This window comes from Bubalus bubalis, chromosome 11, assembly GCF_019923935.1.
Source record: "Bubalus bubalis isolate 160015118507 breed Murrah chromosome 11, NDDB_SH_1, whole genome shotgun sequence".
In the NCBI taxonomy this organism is placed as follows: domain Eukaryota; kingdom Metazoa; phylum Chordata; class Mammalia; order Artiodactyla; family Bovidae; genus Bubalus; species Bubalus bubalis.
The window spans coordinates 43,760,274-43,778,787 of NC_059167.1; the positions used below are offsets into that span (position 1 = coordinate 43,760,274).

The 18,514-nt window shown below is 40.5% G+C and overlaps 1 pseudogene; it reads left to right on the forward strand.

Annotated features, from left to right (window-relative positions):
- Window positions 1-11,443: 11,443 nt before the first annotated feature.
- Window positions 11,444-13,131, forward strand: LOC112587826 (annotated as a pseudogene).
- Window positions 13,132-18,514: the final 5,383 nt, after the last annotated feature.

The following is an 18,514-nucleotide window of genomic DNA, read 5'->3' on the forward strand; positions in this document are numbered from 1 at the left end:
AACATCATGGTGACTAATAGAGAAACTATATGCATCCAATTTGATTGGAACAGTCTTGATTTATATCTATTACTCATATATTTATTAGCAGTGTTTCCTTTCACTCAAAATATCTGGATGATAAATTAGTTAACTTATTTATAACCCTTTCTCTACCTAAAGCCTGGAGAATAGGTGCAAGGTAGAATCTTTTCAAAGTAATTTTCATGAGTTGGCTGCCCCTAATAATCTCTAAGCCTTTCCCCTCCATTTTCAAATTTCATTCTCAAGTAGGAAAGTACCAGGAAACAAATGACAGCATGTAGAGTATTAATATTTTTTTCAGCAAATGGTTAAATAATGTAATACGTCTTGATCCTTGAATAAAATCTTAAAGGGGCACATATTTTCATCAATTTTCATTGATTTAGTAATCCTGATTTCAAATATTTTCCTTTCTGTTTGTCTAGGAAATCATGCTTCCTCTAAGAACTCACTTTATTGAATGATTTCCTCATATTGGCATTTTGATTGGATTGATTCTACTTTCTATTTCTAGAACTGCAGTGAGTTTATTTACAGATTTTTGTATGGAGGGTTGACAGTTAGAATTTGTTATAATCTTGCATTTAGGCCCCATATCTTATCTGAGATAAAAGCCTGGAGTTTCTGACATTTACAAAATTCATTCCCAGCTAGACTAGCCTAGAGGCAAACTAGAACATCAGTCACTAGCATGAGCTATACCTGCATGCATATAAATGGCATTTTAAGGAGAAGAAAGCATAAAGCCACAAAGTCATAATGTTAATTTACAGCTGGACTGTAGCTATAAAAAGCACACCATGTAGACACTTACATTTTTAGCTGTTCTAGGTTCTCTGTTGGTTTTAATGAAAGTATGTGTGTATTTATTTGGATTTTTATATCAAGGAGGTAGTCTGACAGTTCTCTGTTCTTGTACAGCTGTTTATCTTAAAAATTCCATTATATATCTTACAAGTTACCTTTATAAAAAGTCAGGCCAAAAAAGGATTTATCTGGATACTTTGCTTAGCACTTTAGATTATAGAATTTTCAAATGCAAGCATGACATAAGAATTTTCATAATTTTGTCCCTGTAACCCTTGGATTTCCATTAGTTAGAAATTAACCTATTTAATGTCCTTGGAAGCAAAGAGTTAAATCATAGCATCAAGGTTAATTTAAAACAACAGTAGGCCTCTTATGCAAAGTCTCTTCCACTCAAGGACACACTCCCTCCTCCCTTTTTTTCCATTCCAAATGCCAGTTTACAATTCAGTGAGCTACTTTTCTATTTATAGTCTCCTCACCTTAAATGCGACTCCCTCAAATAGTATCAGAAGTTATTTCTAAAACACACACAAAAAGGTATATCTGTCATCACAAACCCCCCAAAATCTACCTTGGCCAGGAAAATTATCTGTGGTAGTAATTATCTGTGGTAGTCAGTCACTTGAGTCTGACTCTTTTCGATTCCGAGGACTGTAGCCCCTGCTAGGCTCCTCTGTCCATGGGCATTCTCCAGGCAAGAATACTGGAGTGGGTTGGCATGCCCTCCTCCAGGGGATCTTTCCAACCCAGGGATCAAACCCAGGTCTCCAGCACTGTAGGCGGATTCTTACTGTCTGATCCACCAAGGAAGCCCTGTGGTAGTAATAGCAGTGACAATTTGAACACAGTGCAAATGAGAAGATATTAACAGTCTAACTCATTCCATTAAATGAAGAACTTAATTAGACAAAGAAACAGTAACTGAGTAGAAATAAAAATGAATTTTCAATCTGAAGTAAAGGGACGATACATTCTAATTAGACAGAAAGGTGATATCCAGCTTTAATAATTAGCTAATTAGCATCTCCAAACTTACAGTTAGAGAGACGTTGATTGTGGACTAGGAAGGTGGATTACTTAGGAGGCTGATTTTGCTGGGTCTTCACACCTGGGTTGTGACTCACTGCAGGCCCTGAGATTCATTTTTGAAGGTAACATCTATACAAAATCATAAGAAAGGTAGTGAATACACAAGAATCATGTGTTCATTTTTAACTTTTAATAATTTATATCTATATATGTATATATAGATAACTATGTCTGTGTATGTGCTTGCCTGCATATGCTAATGTCCTTACTTGGTCTCAAGTGCAGAAGGTTCAGTTAATGACATTAATCGGTTACTGGTTGTTATCATTATTGGTCCTGTTAAGACTCCTCTGTCCTATTTATGTATCTATCCATTCTTTTTTTTTTGATAATCATCCTCCATTCCCATTCCCCATCCTTGTAGGTAATTTAATGTATATCTTTTATTTGAATGTTATACAAGCTGTATATGTGCTGCTATGTTTTTAGTTTACATGAATCATATTGCATTCTGTATCTTTCGTTATTAAGTACTATATTTTAAAGGTCTGTTCTCATTATCTGTGCTCAGTTGCTCAGTCGTGTCTGATTCTTTGTGACCCCATTGACTGTAGCCTGCCAGGCTCCTCTGTCCATGGGATTTTCCAGGCAAGAATACTGGAACAGGTTGCCATTTCCTACTCCAGGGGATCTTCCTGCCTCAGGGATTGAACCTGTGTCTCTTGCATCTCCTGCATTGGCAGGTGGATTCTGAGCCACCAGGGAAGCTGATTTCTCATTATATGGTATCTCTAATTCATCACATTCAACCTATCCACTCTCTCAGTGATGGTCGCGCCCAGGTTACCTTCAACTCCTCAGCACCATAAACAATGCTGTAGTCAATACCTTCCTGTGTGTTCCCTAAGAGACCAGTCTAATTGATGTGAACTTCATATCACATTGTCTTTGTGAAATTTTGTTTAAAAATTTTCTCCAAAATGGGGAGCCAGTTTTACCAATGTCTCCTAAGCAATGTATTCCTTTTACAATGATCAGTGGATCCACATTTATTGCATAGTAAGTTTCAACTTGAAAATGGCTATGTCTCTGAGCTCTTCTCTTTATCCAAGTGCAAGTATTTAGTTCCAGTGGGAACTTTGTATTCTCAGAGAAACAATAACTCTTGTAGACTTCAGGGGAGCTCCCTCTCCCTTCCTGGTTTCTGATTACTTGGCAGATCAAATGAAGAACCAGAAAATTTCCTGGTGAGCATGGAATCAAGAGACATTATTTTAAGGGATATTTTTATGTGTACATCTAATCCAGCTGAACTATCTCTGCTCCACAGAAGAACAGGTTTCTACTGAGACGAATCTTTGTGACTTGTACTTATTTGGCTCTTCATCTCTAGGTTCCAAACAGATCCATTCCCTTTTTAAAAATATATATATAAAGTACATTCATTCTTCAGGCTGTCATGGTACAAGTAATCAGAGTCGAGCATGTTTAAAACAATGGCATTCCAGTTTTGCCTTCTGAGATGATTTCAAATCATCTCAGTGAAGTCCATATAGTCAAAGCTATGGTTTTTCCAGTCATCATGAATGGACGTGAGAGTTGGACCTTATAAAGAAGGCTGAGTGCTGAAGAATTGATGCTTTCAAACCATGGTGCTGGAGAAGAGTCTTGAGATTCCCTTGGACAGCAAGGAGATCAAACCAGTCAATTCTAAGGGAAATCAACCCTGAATATTCTTTGGAAGGACTGATGTTGAAGCTGAAGCTCCAATACTTTGGCCACCTGATGAGAAGAACCGACTCATTGGAAAAGTCTGACTTACTGGAAAAGTCACTTGATGCCAGGAAAGATTGAAGACAAAAGGAGAAAGGAGCGACAGAAGATGAGATGGTTAGATAGCAGCGGCGACTCAATGGACATGAATTTGAGAAAACTCCTAGAGAGAGCGAAGGACAGGGAAGTTTGGCATGCTGCAGTCCATGGGATCACAAAGAGCTAGACACAACTTAGTGACTGAACAACAACTGCTACAGTTAATTCAAGAGATGTGAGGTAGTTAACTTTGGACACAGATGGGTTGAATTCTGGCTATACTATTTCTTAGCTATGCCATACAAGTTTAATGCCTACCCTTCATTTTCCCAACCTCCTTTCTCACCCACTTCCATATCTTCCTTGCTAGATATTTTTTTGAGCTCGCAATGTGCCCAGTCTCAGGGGGAATGATCTGCACTTTTAGCCACATACAAATGTGACATCTTTGGAGCAGGGATGGTCATCTTGAGGAAATGGCCTAGGATAAAAAAACTTATTTATGATGGCACATAAGATAAATGGAAAAAGTCTGTGTCCTGAAAGACACTGTAGAGCTGCTTAATCAATCCGGGATCTGCCTAACTCCAAGCTTCTCATTAATAAGTAAACAATGAGTGTTCTTGAGGTTAAACACTTACTATTCAGTGTATGGTCTGCAGACCAGCATTTGCAGGATTGCTTATTGAAAAGGTAGAATTTCACCCCCAATTCCCAGTATACTAAATTAGAACCTGCAGTTTAACAAGATCCTAGATAATTCTTATGTATATTAAAATATGAGAGGCACTGGTATTAACCACTCCTCATATGTGTTTATTTCTTTCAGTCAAATTCATCCTAATTGACACACTGTGACATTGACCAAGTTACCTAAAGCATCCAAACCTCAGTTTCTTTATCTGTAAAATGGGGGTGATAATAATAATAGTTGTGAAAATGCTGTGAAATGCTACCTTGTGAAAATGCTGCAATGTGTAAAGGAGTATGTAAAAATGTGCTGCACAATGTTTGGCATATAGTTCACACTCAGTGTTAGCGATCTCACTGGAATCTGCAAACATCCTTAGTATAGATAATAAAGTTTGAGTGAAAATGCAATTCTCTGTCCTTCCAGGATGGAAACTGGATGTTTCCAGGACATCTGTGGGGCAAGACTTTTATTGTCATTGTTGCTGCCAGGAGTATGTGAAAGCGAAAGTCACTCTGCCATGTCTGACTCTTTTTGACCCCACGGACTATATAGTCCATGGAATTCTCCAGGCCAAGATACTGGAGTGGGTAGCCTTTCCCAACCCAGGGATCAAACCCAGGTCGCCCGCATTGCAGGCAGATTCTTTACCAGGTGAGCCACAAGGGAAGCCCAAGAATGCTGGAGTGGGTAGCCTATCCCTTCTCCAGTGGATCTTCCTGACCCAGGAATTGAACCGGGGTCTCCTGCATTGCAGGTGGATTCTTTACCAATTGAGCTATGAGGGAAGCCCAGGAGTATAGGATAGACTAATTCTAGTAGTTGCTTTCCTGAAAATTGACTATTGGCAACTTGTACCTACTTGCAACAGGTTTGATTTTATTTTGTAACTTCCTTAAACTCAACAATAAAAGTCATTCTTTAGAAATGACTTGGTCTATTTGGCTGGACAGTAAAGATATAAGCCAGCAAATAGAAGCAAGGCACATTAGGACAGACGACAGGACAAAAATGAGATTAAAGAAGGAAGGTATTTAAAATGCTTGTGTACATTGTGACTGTGTAAACTGCTCGGACCTTAGCAAACTTGCATGCTAAGTCATCAAAGGTTAAGCTGAGGTCCCAATAGACTTGATTTAGCACAATAAAATAATGTGCGTGCCTGCCAAGCATGCCCTAAATGTAGTATATCCATACCTCATAAAAAAAAAATAAGGCCCTAAAACCATTAGCCTATTTGCTATACCCTACAGTTAAAATATATTGTCACAATAAAAAGCATTCACTGAAATACTAAATGCCAATGGAAAAGCGGACCTGATGACACCTGAACTGCTAATCTCAGAATGCCCATGTGAAGCTGCACTGTTACTCTAGGCTGGAGAGGACCATCAGGAGGATATTTTGTCCAGACCCACCCATCTCACAACTACAATCAGACAGAAAGCCGACTTTTGATGCTCACCGTGGTTAATTAGCAGGTAATGGCCTCTAGATTAGGGGGTATAACTCTGGTGCAAGTCACAGCAAAAGTGAAGCAAGGTTTCATTCTTAGGTGCTTCTGGGATATTAAGCTAAAAACCTCCAAAGCTGGACTGAGTTTTATACTCAGTATTGGAACTCAGGCTCAGGAAGCAGTGCTTATTACCAGAACAGGGCACCTTGTGGGCATAAATAACTGCAATTCCTTAGTTCTCCAGTGGCAGACTGACCAAGTCCCATGCTAGATCTCAGTCAGGGAGCAAGTGGAGTAAAAAACAGGAGCCAGGATTCAACACTACAAGAGGATCTACTTCTTTCAAGCACTTACAGATTGGGAGTGATGACTAGGGTGTACAAAGCTGCCTAAGTGCTTTTTATCCCAGCCCTGAATGGATGAATAAAAGGCTCTGAAGGTGATTAACAATCCAAAATCCCAGTGCCAAACACAGTAATTATTTCTTATTAATCTCACAGTCCAATTTAATTGGTTGGCCTGAGGTAAATGAAGTAAGTGGAAATTTACCCCACACAGTCTTTCAGGCACTCAAGCTTCAAGTCCCTTCCATCCGGTGGCTCCAGCACCTTTTCTGGTCTTGGTATCCTCCTCTGGTTCCTCTGCATCCAACAGAAGGGACAAATGGTGAGGGAGGACCTCAAGGCTCGGAATAGAACCGCAAACAAAATCAGACAATGCTGCTAACTTCTGGTTGTTCATAGGTGAATGGGGGATGTAGACATGGGTGCAAAAAATAAATGGAAGACACTAAATGTTGCAATAGAAGTGCTCTGTGAGGGGAAAACACACCTGAATTTAGAGTGGTAGAGGCCTGGAAATAATAATACAGTTAGTATTTTTCCTATGTGCCATACATTACACTAAGCAATTTATATCCCCAATGTGATTTAATCTTACAAATACCAAGTGAAGTTATTTTTGTCACTTTGTAGATGAGGAAACCAGAGCAGAAAAAAAAGTTAACTAAGTTTTCCTATGTTACTTAGCTTGTAAGAAATTAGAACCTGAACCTAGCAAATTCCGAAACCCATTCCCTTTCCTTCATGTGCCATGTTGCCTTTAATCAGGTTTAAGAAGATACTGCGGTTGGAACTGGATTGATGGTTGAGGTGCTAGAACCTTCCAGTTATTAGAACACTGTGTGCCAAAGCATGATGAGTGTAAGAACGGGTTGCATTTAAAGAATTGTTGTGAATTGGACAAACAAATTAAATTCTTGTGAAAAACAACCCCCAAAGTCTCAGTGGTTTAAAATAACAAAATTTGTTTCTGTTCCAAAAGGTAGGCAGTGGGCTTTTCTCCACATGATCATTCAAGGATCCATGAGACCACTTGAGTCAGAGTGGAAAAACAAGGAAATCTAGAGAATCAAGCACTGGTTTTTTTCTTCCTTGGCCTGGAAGCAAAACATGTCAGTTCCCCTCAGAGCCCACTGACCAGAACTAGTCACATGGCTCCAACTACCTGCTATAAGCTGGACAGAGATGGGAGAAAATGAGCATTGTGGGAGTATTACTTCTGCTGCATCTGGCATTTACTTTAAAAAAAAAATTTTTTTTTTTTAATTTCTTTTTAAATAAGGAAGGTAGGGACTTCCCTGGCAGTCCAGTCGTTAAGACTCCATGCTTCTAATGCAAGGGGCTTGGATTCTATCCCAAGTTGGGGAACTAAGATCCCTCATGCTGTGCAGCCAAATAAATAAATAAAATAATGAAGGTAGAACGCATCAAATTAAAAATTCTCATTCCTGACTTAGACCGCAGTCTGATGTTATCTTCTTTTAGGTAAATTCTCATTGGAGATTTCCGGAGGGACTAGTTCAATTCTAGGCCAAACCAAGGCTTTGAATCTCTCTGAGCTGGTAGAGAGTGCCAAAGTTTTAGATCAAACCTTCCTTAGGTCCAGCATTGAACCACTGTGCTTTGTGGAAGACAGATTAACCTGGACTGAACTAAACCTCTTAGCACTTGGACCAGATAAAAGTGTATTAAATTATAACTTCAGAATATTTTATCTAAGTACATTGAAAGTTTTTCTTAGAATAAGACTGTATGGTAAATCAGTTTTAAAATGAAAATAGCCAGGAAAAAAAAAGAAAATAGAAATGACTTTTCAAATTTAATGGGTTTATAAATATCTCAATAGGCTCTCTGTTTAATGGTAAACAACTGGAAAAAAACCACCAGCAATCCCAAGATGACAGTTCCTTAAAAACATGGAAAATGAGTATATTTTGATAAAATATTTCATATTCCAAACCAGTGTGTATAACTTTTAGTATTAGAAGGGTGAGGGGGTTAAGCAGAGGTTGGGGAAATAGAGGAATTGATTATTTGTACTCAAATATCCTGTTACCAGTCTTGTGATTAGTCCCTTGGGATTTTTTGGATTGGTATACTTTCCTTATTCCAAATTTATAACAAAATCTTGTTCTTAATCTTTCAACAGCAAAGCACAAAAAAATTCCTAGATACTCACCATTGGTTAGTGCTATGGTATTCTTATTTTACAGATGAGTAAAGCAAATGTCTGAAAAGTTAAAATCTGACCAAGGTGTCAAGCTGGAATTTGAATCCAGGCTGACTGATTTCAGAGCCTATAACTTTTCCCATGTTTCCTTGTTCAGTAGACAAGGTGAGAGCAAGCAACAGGATAATTGACAGGAGGGTGGATGAAAAGTGCTTTTTATCCTATGGCCTATATTTAACCCTGGGCCATTAAGCATAATCTTCAAAGAAGCGCTCTTTACCTTCCCAATCTGATCATGCAAGAAATGTTCTTGCTGCATATCCTTGGGATCCTTTTTCAATTCCCTGACCTGCTGTGGGTGGGCTGGACACATTTACACATCATAACATGCAATCAACCATGACAGGCCTTCATCTGTCCTGTCAGCAGCTTCCTAAGTGTCAGAGAGGTGGCTCAATCTGTACTTGAGTTTATGTTGTCACCAACTAGAAAAAAAAATGTACTGGGAATACTCTGTGCCAACCACCTCAAGACAAAACTCTGGTAATGTCTTTTTAATAACATAATTATCCCATTAGAGAAAGTATTTACAACGATAAGTTCAATTCAGTAATGGTGACTAGAATGTTATTTTTTAGAGTAATTTTGTGTTCACAGCAAAATTGAGTGGAAAGTTACAGAGAGTTCCCATATACCCCGTGCCTCCACACATGATTGGCCTCTCCTGTTATGAACATCCTTCACCAGAGTCATACTTTTTTTTTTCACTTTGGCTACATTGCAGAGCTTGCATGACGACCAGGGATGGAACCTGGGCCTACTTGGTGAAAGCACGGAGTCCGAACCATTGAACCACCAGGGAATTCCCATCAGAGTCGTACATTTATTACAACTGATGAAGTTACACTGACACGTCCTTATCACCCAAAGAATAGAATTTTTTGACTTCAAAGATTTAGTTGTATCATTTTAAATGACCCAACCACACAACTGATGAATTTGTTGTGAATATTAAGACTAAGAATGATCAAATTTCACCTTTAGTTAGAAATATGTATTTCTAGTAGGATCTTCAGAAAGTTTCAGAAGATTTTGATTTTTTCAAATGGAAATAGCTTTATAATTTGTGTGTATATATATATATTTGTCAAGTGGCCTGTGGAATCTCAGTTCCCCAACCAGGGATTGAACCCAGGTCATAGTAGTGAAAGCCTGGAATTCTAACCACTAGGCAACCAGGTGACTGCCCTTCCCCCTGCTTTTAAATCCATAGGGGCAGGAAAGAATGGATTGGCAGGACACCTAGAAAATGAGGTCTGTGGGCAGACTGACTCTAACCCTGACTAACCCTGAGCCATTCTCATTCTCATTATCATAAAGTAATCAGAGTGAGAGGAAGGACTGTCTTTTCTCTTCTAAGACAAGTTGGCAAGACAGAAATTCAAAATTTTGCTAGGAACCAGCAGAAAATGTGTTAGAAATAATAACATGAAAAGTTAATACTTATTGATTAAATAGTATTTATACTATGCCAGACACTGTGTTTAGTCCTTTGCATGTGTTCTCTCATTTGATTCTCAGAAGCATTCTATAAGATATGTATTGTTATTATTTCTATCTTAAAAATGGGTAAATAAAGGCTAAGTACTACACAGAAGGTCACACCAGACTGGTAGATTGCAGTACTGGATTTTAATCCCAAGGGTATTAGCAATCCCCAAATCATAAGCAACGTAACACAATAAATGTTTCTTGTTTGGGGCAAAGTGCAGTGTATATGGTCCTCATTAGATGGCTCTTTTAGGCAGCTCACCTCTAGCCAGTGACTCATATACACAGGCCCCTTCCATCCATCCCTTCCATCCTTAAGCATGTTGTAGCTTCAAGATCTCTTCACCATAAATCAGCCTGGAGTGATGGAGAGAGAGCGTAGAAGATTGAATAGGATGTTTCAAGGTCAGACCTAGAGATAGTGACATTACTTCTGCCCATGTCCCATGGGCTAGAACCAAGTCTGATAGAAATCTAGGATGCAAGGGAACCTGGGAAATGTGGTTTAGCTCTGTGTTCTGGAAGGCAAGGAAACCTGGTGACCCCAAGAAATTGCCATAGCAGTTTTGTCTGACTCAGGATTCTTTTTTTTTTTTTTTTCAAATTCTACTTCTTATTTTATTTTATTTTATTATTATTTTTTTTAATTTTATTTTATTTTTAAACTTTACATAACTGTATTAGTTTTGCCAAATATCAAAATGAATCCGCCACAGGTATACATGTGTTCCCCATCCTGAACCCTCCTCCCTTCTCCCTCCCCATTCCATCCCTCTGGGTCGTCCCAGTGCACCAGCCCCAAGCATCCAGTATCATGCATCGAACCTGGACTGGCAACTCCTTTCATACATGATATTTTACATGTTTCAATGCCATTCTCCCAAATCTTCCCACCCTCTCCCTCTCCCACAGAGTCCATAAGACTGTTCTATACATCAGTGTCTCTTTTGCTGTCTCGTACACAGGGTTATTGTTACCATCTTTCTAAATTCCATATATATGCGTTAGTATACTGTATTGGTGTTTTTCTTTCTGGCTTACTTCACTCTGTATAATAGGCTCCAGTTTCATTGACTCAGGATTCTTAGCCACTAGACTCCACTGTAACTCTAATCTCTTCCTCTACTCTTTGACTGGAGGGAAACTATCAAGTCTCTCTGAGACTTAACATTGTATGAAATAAATTCATTTGGGGGTTTAAAGAGCAACAAGAAATGGCATGGTGCAGCCATTATGAACCTGGAAACTATGCTAAATCTGATGACCTGTTTATTAACTAGGTAATCTTGGGCACATTTCTGAATTTCTGCCTTTCCTTATCTGTAAATTGAAAATACAGTATTTTCCTTTGTATGTCTCTTTTTTTAATATAAATTTATTTAATTTATTTGGAGGCTAATTATTTTACAATATTGTAGTGGTTTTGCCATACATTGACATGGATCTGCCACGGGTGTACATGTGTCCCCCATCCTGAACCCCACTCCCAACTCCCTCCCCATCCCATCCCTCTGGGTCATCCCAGTGCACCAGCCCTGAGCACCCTATCTCACGCATCCAAACTGGACCACTGATCCGTTTCACATATGATAATATACATGTTTCAATGCATGTCTCTTAAATTGCTATGAAAGTCAAACGGAATGCTTTGTGTAAAAATACTTAGTAAAACGTAAAATGATGCACAAATGTTAGAGTTGTTGATACTATTATTACTTCCTAAGTGTCAATATGATTGATATAGATAATGATAATAACTCTATAATATTGGAGAAGAAATCACTGTGAGATGGGCTGGTCAGGGAGTGCTTTACAGGGGACCTGGGGTTTCACTCTGATCTGGAAGGGTGAATAATATTTACATAGTAGAGAAGTAAGGAAAAGGCATTTAAGGCAGAGAGTATTGGCCTACCAAAGAAGTAGAAGGCAGAAGAAACAGAGTGCTTCTTTTTTCAGAAACACTGGAAAAATTGCTTGCTCTTGGAGGCTTCTGAGATTGGGGTGTGCAAGAGCAAGTGAACTTCAGACTGCTGCTACCTCTGTCTCACTTCAACCATCTCTTGAGACGTTTCTCCAAGGGCCACTCCCATCTCTGCATGTCTTATAAATGAGGCACTGACTTCACTTTGTCCCAGACTACCTTTTCAAGAATGTTTGATGGCAATAATGTGTCCTTCTGGAGTAAAGGGTAGGCATGTTGACTACCCATTATAAAAGGTTCTGAGGAGGTAGCTTCCATCTCCAACCCAGCATCATGACTGCTTTAAGACACTTTATGAAGCCCCAAGTTATCCAAAAGAAGACCAAGAATTTCATCCAGCACCAGTCAGCCTGATATATCAAAATTAAGCGTAACTGGCAGAAACCCAGAGACATTGACCACAGGGTACAGAGAAGATTCAAGTGCCAGATCTTGATGCCCAAGATCGGTCATGGTAGCAACAAGAAAATTAAGCACACGCTGCTTAGTGGCTTCTAGAAGTTTGTGGTCTGTAACATCACAAACCTGGAAGTGCTACTGATGTGCAACAAATTTTACTGTGCTGAGATGACTCACATTTCCTTCAAGAACCTCAAAGCCATCATGGAAAGAGCAGCCCAGCTGGCGTGAGTCACCAATCCCAATGCCAGGAGGCACAGTGAAGAAATGAAGAGAGAGCTCACGTATGAGTTTTATTTGGTTATGTAAAGCCATAACAATTCTGCAAAGGAAAACAAAGATTCTGATTCCCTAAGCTCAGAGTTCTTCATGTACAGATGCTAAGTGGCCCTATTTCCATCACCCTCTGAAAACTAGTTCTTGGGGAACCAACTTAAAGAGGCAGATGCTACTAGCTACTTTCTCTCTGACTCAGGAGTCTTATGTCTTCGAGTAGCATCCATGAGACTGTGACAGGCTAACTTGTTAACTTGCAAGTAGGGTAAAACTCAGACCCTTTACAGTTCTTTACAGAGTCTATCTCTAGGAGTGATTTCATGGAACAATACTACATTCCAGGCAGAGTACCAAAGTGCTAGGGATGCAGAACCAAAAAGTACAGCTCTTGCCTGTAAGGAACCTCCAAGTGTACAAATCAGGAGCTTAGTGAGCTTGGTTCTGGTAATTTCAGAACAGTTAAATCGCTAAGCTAGTGAACACACACAGGAAAAGATCAAACTCAGACTAATAAAATTCTAGCTGTGGTTACAACTATACCCCAACAACAGGGTAGAGACCATATGGTATTTTAGTCCTCTGAGAGAAAGTGTATTCTCTATAGATAGCAGAAGCCAAAAAACATAGAGTTACCTGGACCCTTAAAGATGGCTTTTAAAACAATACCCTTCAGTCCTCAGCTGCCAAGAAAGAAAGTTGGTTTTAGATGGATTTGCTCATTCTGTAACTCTTCCCTATATAAATTGTCCTGAAGAGTGACAGTAGAGGCATCACTTTCTGGCCCAGAGATCAAAGAGTATCTCTTGTGCAGTCATCTGATGATGTTGGTAAGGGAATTTCTAACTCTGGGATTACATCTAGGATGAGAGAGAAGGCAGATACTATGTTAAATGTAGGCACAACCAATGAACAGAATTATACTCTGAGAGCAGAAAAGTTGCATATAGATGGAGAAGGATCTAGAACCCTAAGGCTCTGGTCTCTGAGACAGAATTGGTTTCACATACAGGACCCATAAACCCTGGATTTATGATAGAGGCTCCATCAAATAAGTGGGATGAGCACTTTCAATAGGAAAGGAGTGAGGGAAACTGGCAGGCAGAGTACTTAGTTTTCTGGGCATAACAGACAGTGCTAAAGTTGCTCAAATGATTTAATAAATAAACAGGGTGTTCTAGGCTCATCTGACACATCAGATACAAATAGGTATCTTGTGTTATTTGGCAAAAATGAGTACCTAGCACTGACACTGAATATATGACAGCACAAAACCAGGAGCTTTACACAGTGTAACAGGTGTGAGACTGGCCCTCGGCACTGGAAGCAAGAATCCACTCATTCAACAAAGTGTATTGGCACTGTTCTAGGTGCTAGAGATAAAGCAGGGGAAAAGACAGGAAAAAATCCAACCCCTACTTTGTTTTAAATGAAGTTAAATCTGCTTCCGAGCTACCTAGGTTTAGGGAGATGAGAAATTCAGGACATGTCATGTTTACTTTTGGGGGAATATAATTTATTCAGTTCAGTTCAGTTGCTCAGTCGTGTCCAACTCTTTGCGACCCCATGAATCGCAGCACGCCAGGCCTCCCTGTCCATCACCAACTCCCAGAGTTCACTCAGACTCACGGCCATCAAGTCGGTGATGCCATCCAGCCATCTCATCCTCTGTCATCCCTTCTCCTCCTGCCCCCAATCCCTCCCAGCATCAGAGTCTTTTCCAATGAGTCAACTCTTTGCATGAGGTGGCCAAAGTACTGGAGTTTCAGCTTTAGCATCATTCCTTCCAAAGAAACCCCAGGGCTGATCTCCTTTAGAATGGACTGGTTGGATCTCCTTGCAGTCCAAGGGACTCTCAAGAGTCTTCTCCAACACCACAGTTCAAAAGCAACAATTCTTTGTCACTCAGCTTTCTTCACAGTCCAACTCTCACATCCATACATGACTACTGGAAAAACCATAGCCTTGACTAGACAGACTTTTGTTGGCAAAGTAATGTCTCTGCTTTTCAATATGCTATCTAGGTTGGTCATAACTTTCCTTCCAAGGAGCAAGCGTCTTTCAATTTCATGGCTGCAGTCGCCATCTGCAGTGATTTTGGAGCCCCCAAAAATAAAGTCTGACACTGTTTCCCCATTTCCCATGAAGTGATGGGACCAGATGCCATGATCTTCATTTTCTGAATGTTGAGCTTTAAGCCAACTTTTTCACTCTCCACATTCAATTGCACTCATCTCACACGCTAGTAAAGTAATGCTCAAAATTCTCCAAGCCAGGCTTCAGCAATATGTGAACTGTGAACTTCCAGATGTTCAAGCTGGTTTTAGAAAAGGCAGAGGAACCAGAGATCAAATTGCCAACATCCGCTGGATCCTTGAAAAAGCAAGAGAAAAACATCTATTTCTGCTTTATTGACTATGCCAAGGCCTTTGACTGTGTAGATCACAATAAACTGTGGAAAATTCTGAAAGAGATGGGAATACCAGACCACCTGCCTGCCTCCTGAGAAACCTGTATACATGTCAGGAAGCAACAGTTAGAATTAGATATGGAACAACAGACTGGTTCCAAATAGGAAAAGGAGCATGTCAAGGCTGTATATTGTCACCTTGCTTATTTAACTTATATGCAGAGTACATCATGAGAAATGCTGGGCTGGAGGAAGCACAAGCTGGAATCAAGATAGCCGGGAGAAATATCAATAACCTCAGATATGCAGATGACACCACTTTCTATGGCAGAAAGTGAAGAAGAACTAGAGAGCCTCTTGATGAAAGTGAAAGAGGAGAGTGAAAAAGTTGGCTTAAAGCTCAACATTCAGAAAATTAAGATCATGGCATCCAGTCCCATCACTTATAGATGGGGCAAATAGATGGGGAAACAGTGGAAATATATGGCAAGTAGATGGGGAAACAGTAGAAACAGTGGCTGACTTTATTTTTCTGGGCTCCAAAATCACTGCAGGATGGTGACTGCAGCCATGAAATTAAAAGATGCTTGCTCCTTGGAAGGAGAGTTATGACCAATCTAGACAGCATATTAAAAAGCAGAGACAATACTCTGCCAATAAGGTCTGTCTAGTCAAGGCTATGGTTTTTCCAGTAGTCATGTATGGATGTGAAAGTTGGACTATAAAGAAAGCTGAGTGCAGAAGAATTGATGGTTTTGAATTGTGGTGTTGGAGAAGACTCTTGAGAGTCCCTTGGATGGCAAGGAGATCCAACCAGTCCATCCTAAAGGAGATCAGTCCTGGGTGTTCATTGGAAAGACTGATCAAGCTGAAACTCCAATACTTTGGCCCCCTGATGCAGAGAGCTGACTCATTTGAAAGACCCTGATTCTGGGAAAGATTGAGAGCAGGAGGAGAAGGGGATGACAGAGGATGGGATGGTTGGATGGCATCACCGACACAATGGACATGAGTTTGGGTGGACTCTGGGAGTTAGTGATGGACAGGGAGGCCTGGCTTGCCACGATTCATGGGGTTGCAAAGAGTCGGACACAACTGAGCAACTGAAATGAACTGAACTGCTACCCTCCCAGGGCTTCCCTGGTAGTTCAGATGGTAAAGAATCTGCCTGCAATAAGGGAGACCTGGGTTTGATCCCTGGGTTGGGAAGATCCCCTGGAGGAGAGTATGGCAACCCACTCCAGTATCCTTGCCTGGAGAACCCCCATGGACCGAGGAGCCTGACAGGCTTCAGTCCGTGATGTTGCAAAGAGTAGGACACGACTGAGCAACTAAGCATACATATATATATACCATCCCAGGGTCCTACACACTGCATAATATTCTGAGATGAGCCCTCTGGTCTTCAGACCCATTAGCTATCACTGTTGGATGTTCATGATCTAAGTCCTTATGGTTCCTACCCCAGGCCACCCCTAATACTTACAGGGCCTAGAACAAGAATGCTTCCCAGGTGGCACCAGTGGTAAAGAACCTGCCTGCCAATACAAGGTACATAAGAGACACTGGTTCCATCCCTGGGTCACAAAGATCCCCTGGAGGAGGAAATGGCAACCTTCTTCAATATTCTTGCCTAGAGAATCTCAAGGACAGAGAAGCTTGGCAGGCTACAGTCCATAGCGTTGCACAGAGTCAGACACAACTGAAGTGACTTAGCACACACACAGGACAAAAATACAAATGGAGGGACTTCCCTGGTGCTGTAGTGGATGTAAATCCACCTGCCAATGCAGGGGACACAGGCTTGATCCCTGGTCTGGGAAGATTCCACATGCCTTGGATCAACTAAGCCTGTATGATACAAATACTGCAGCCCAAAGGCCTTTGAGCCTGTGCTCTGCAACAAGAGAAACCACCAGCCACCACAAGAAGCCCATGTGCCACAAGGAAGAGTAGCCCCCGCTCACCACAACTAAAAGCCTGCACAAAGCAACAAAGACCCAGCACAGCCAAAAATAAAAACATAAATATAAATATTAAATATGGAATACAAATGGAGGAGGTTCATATATCCTACATTAAATATCTTTAAATTATAAATCAAGCTGAGAATCTGTTCAAGAAAATAGGTTCTATCATTCTATCTTGACACAATTTTGTAACAAGCTGGCCACCATCAGAGGCCCTGGATCCTGCTACTGTATGGGAAGAGACCACATGCCCCTGACTGTTTTGAAATCTCTTCTAAATGTGAGGAGGTGTTTCCCAAATAGCTTTCTCTCCAGTGTTGGTCCACTTCTTCTCCTAACCCTTGATGACTCCTGCCACCTGGAGCAATCCAGCTATATCACCTTCAAGATTAGACCAAAGGTTTTGTTCAGAGTGTCAGAAAACTTTAAATTTTGATCCTGCAACATTAAAGCTGATAACTACTCCCTGAGGCAGAATTGGTTGCTTTCTTTGTATTGGGGAGGCAGAAATACCTATAGCAACCTGAACAAGATATAAATTAACATCTCAGACAGTTGCCCAACCGAATACATATTATCTCATCCATTTCTTTTTAACAGTCTTATTAAGGAAATAAAACTGGAGCTCAGGAAGAGTAAACAACTTGCTGCATGCCATAGAAGAAGCAGAAGAACAAGAATTCAGACTCAGTCATCACCATCCACACTTGCAGTCCATGGGGCCGCAAAGAGACACGACTGAGCGACTGAACTGAACTGAACTGACACTTCCAGCTACCACATCTAAGACCTTTGAAGAAATTCAGAAACAAATTTTTGAAACTGCCTGCCAAACTGTACAATATTGTATAACTATTCCAGTCACTAAAATAGATCCTGAATGTGGTGTCCCAAGAACAAAAGAACAGAAAAAAACAAGGAGAGTCTTGGAATGCAGGAACCGAAAAAACCAGACCCTTATCATCCTTCCCTCCCCCATGTTGTAACTAAAAGCGGATTTCAGGTCCTCCTGAGCAGTATAACCTGTCTCCTTTCCTGCCCCACAGGGAGAAGGTATTTGCCTTACTCTTCCCCACCCAGTATACCTGCCCCATCCAATCAGCAAATGACCCACTAGACCCCTGTCCCGCTCCTCGTACCCTGGCTACAAAAATGGACTAAGGACCCATGTTCAACGTTGGCTCTCCCTTGAACTGGCCTGCTGTTCTAACAGTGTCTCCCACTCTAATAAACTTTATTTCCCCTCATTCTGTCTCATGTCTGAAAATTCTTTTCCAACCAGCGCGTGGATCACGACACTGAAGTTTGTTTCTGACACTCCAGAGTACAGTAGTTCCCTCTCTTATTCACAGGGATACCATCCAAGGCCCACAGTGGGTGACAGAAACTGCAGATAGTACCAAACCTTATGTATGCTATTTTTGTTTTTTTCCTAACCAGTGGGTAGTGTATACTCCAAGGATATACTGGATAAAGGGATAGTTTGGATCCCAGGTGTATGGAACAGGTGGATGGAACAAGATAGCACAGTATTTCATCACACAACTCAGAATCGTGTCCATAAAAATTATGGATCATTTCTGTAATTTTCCATTTA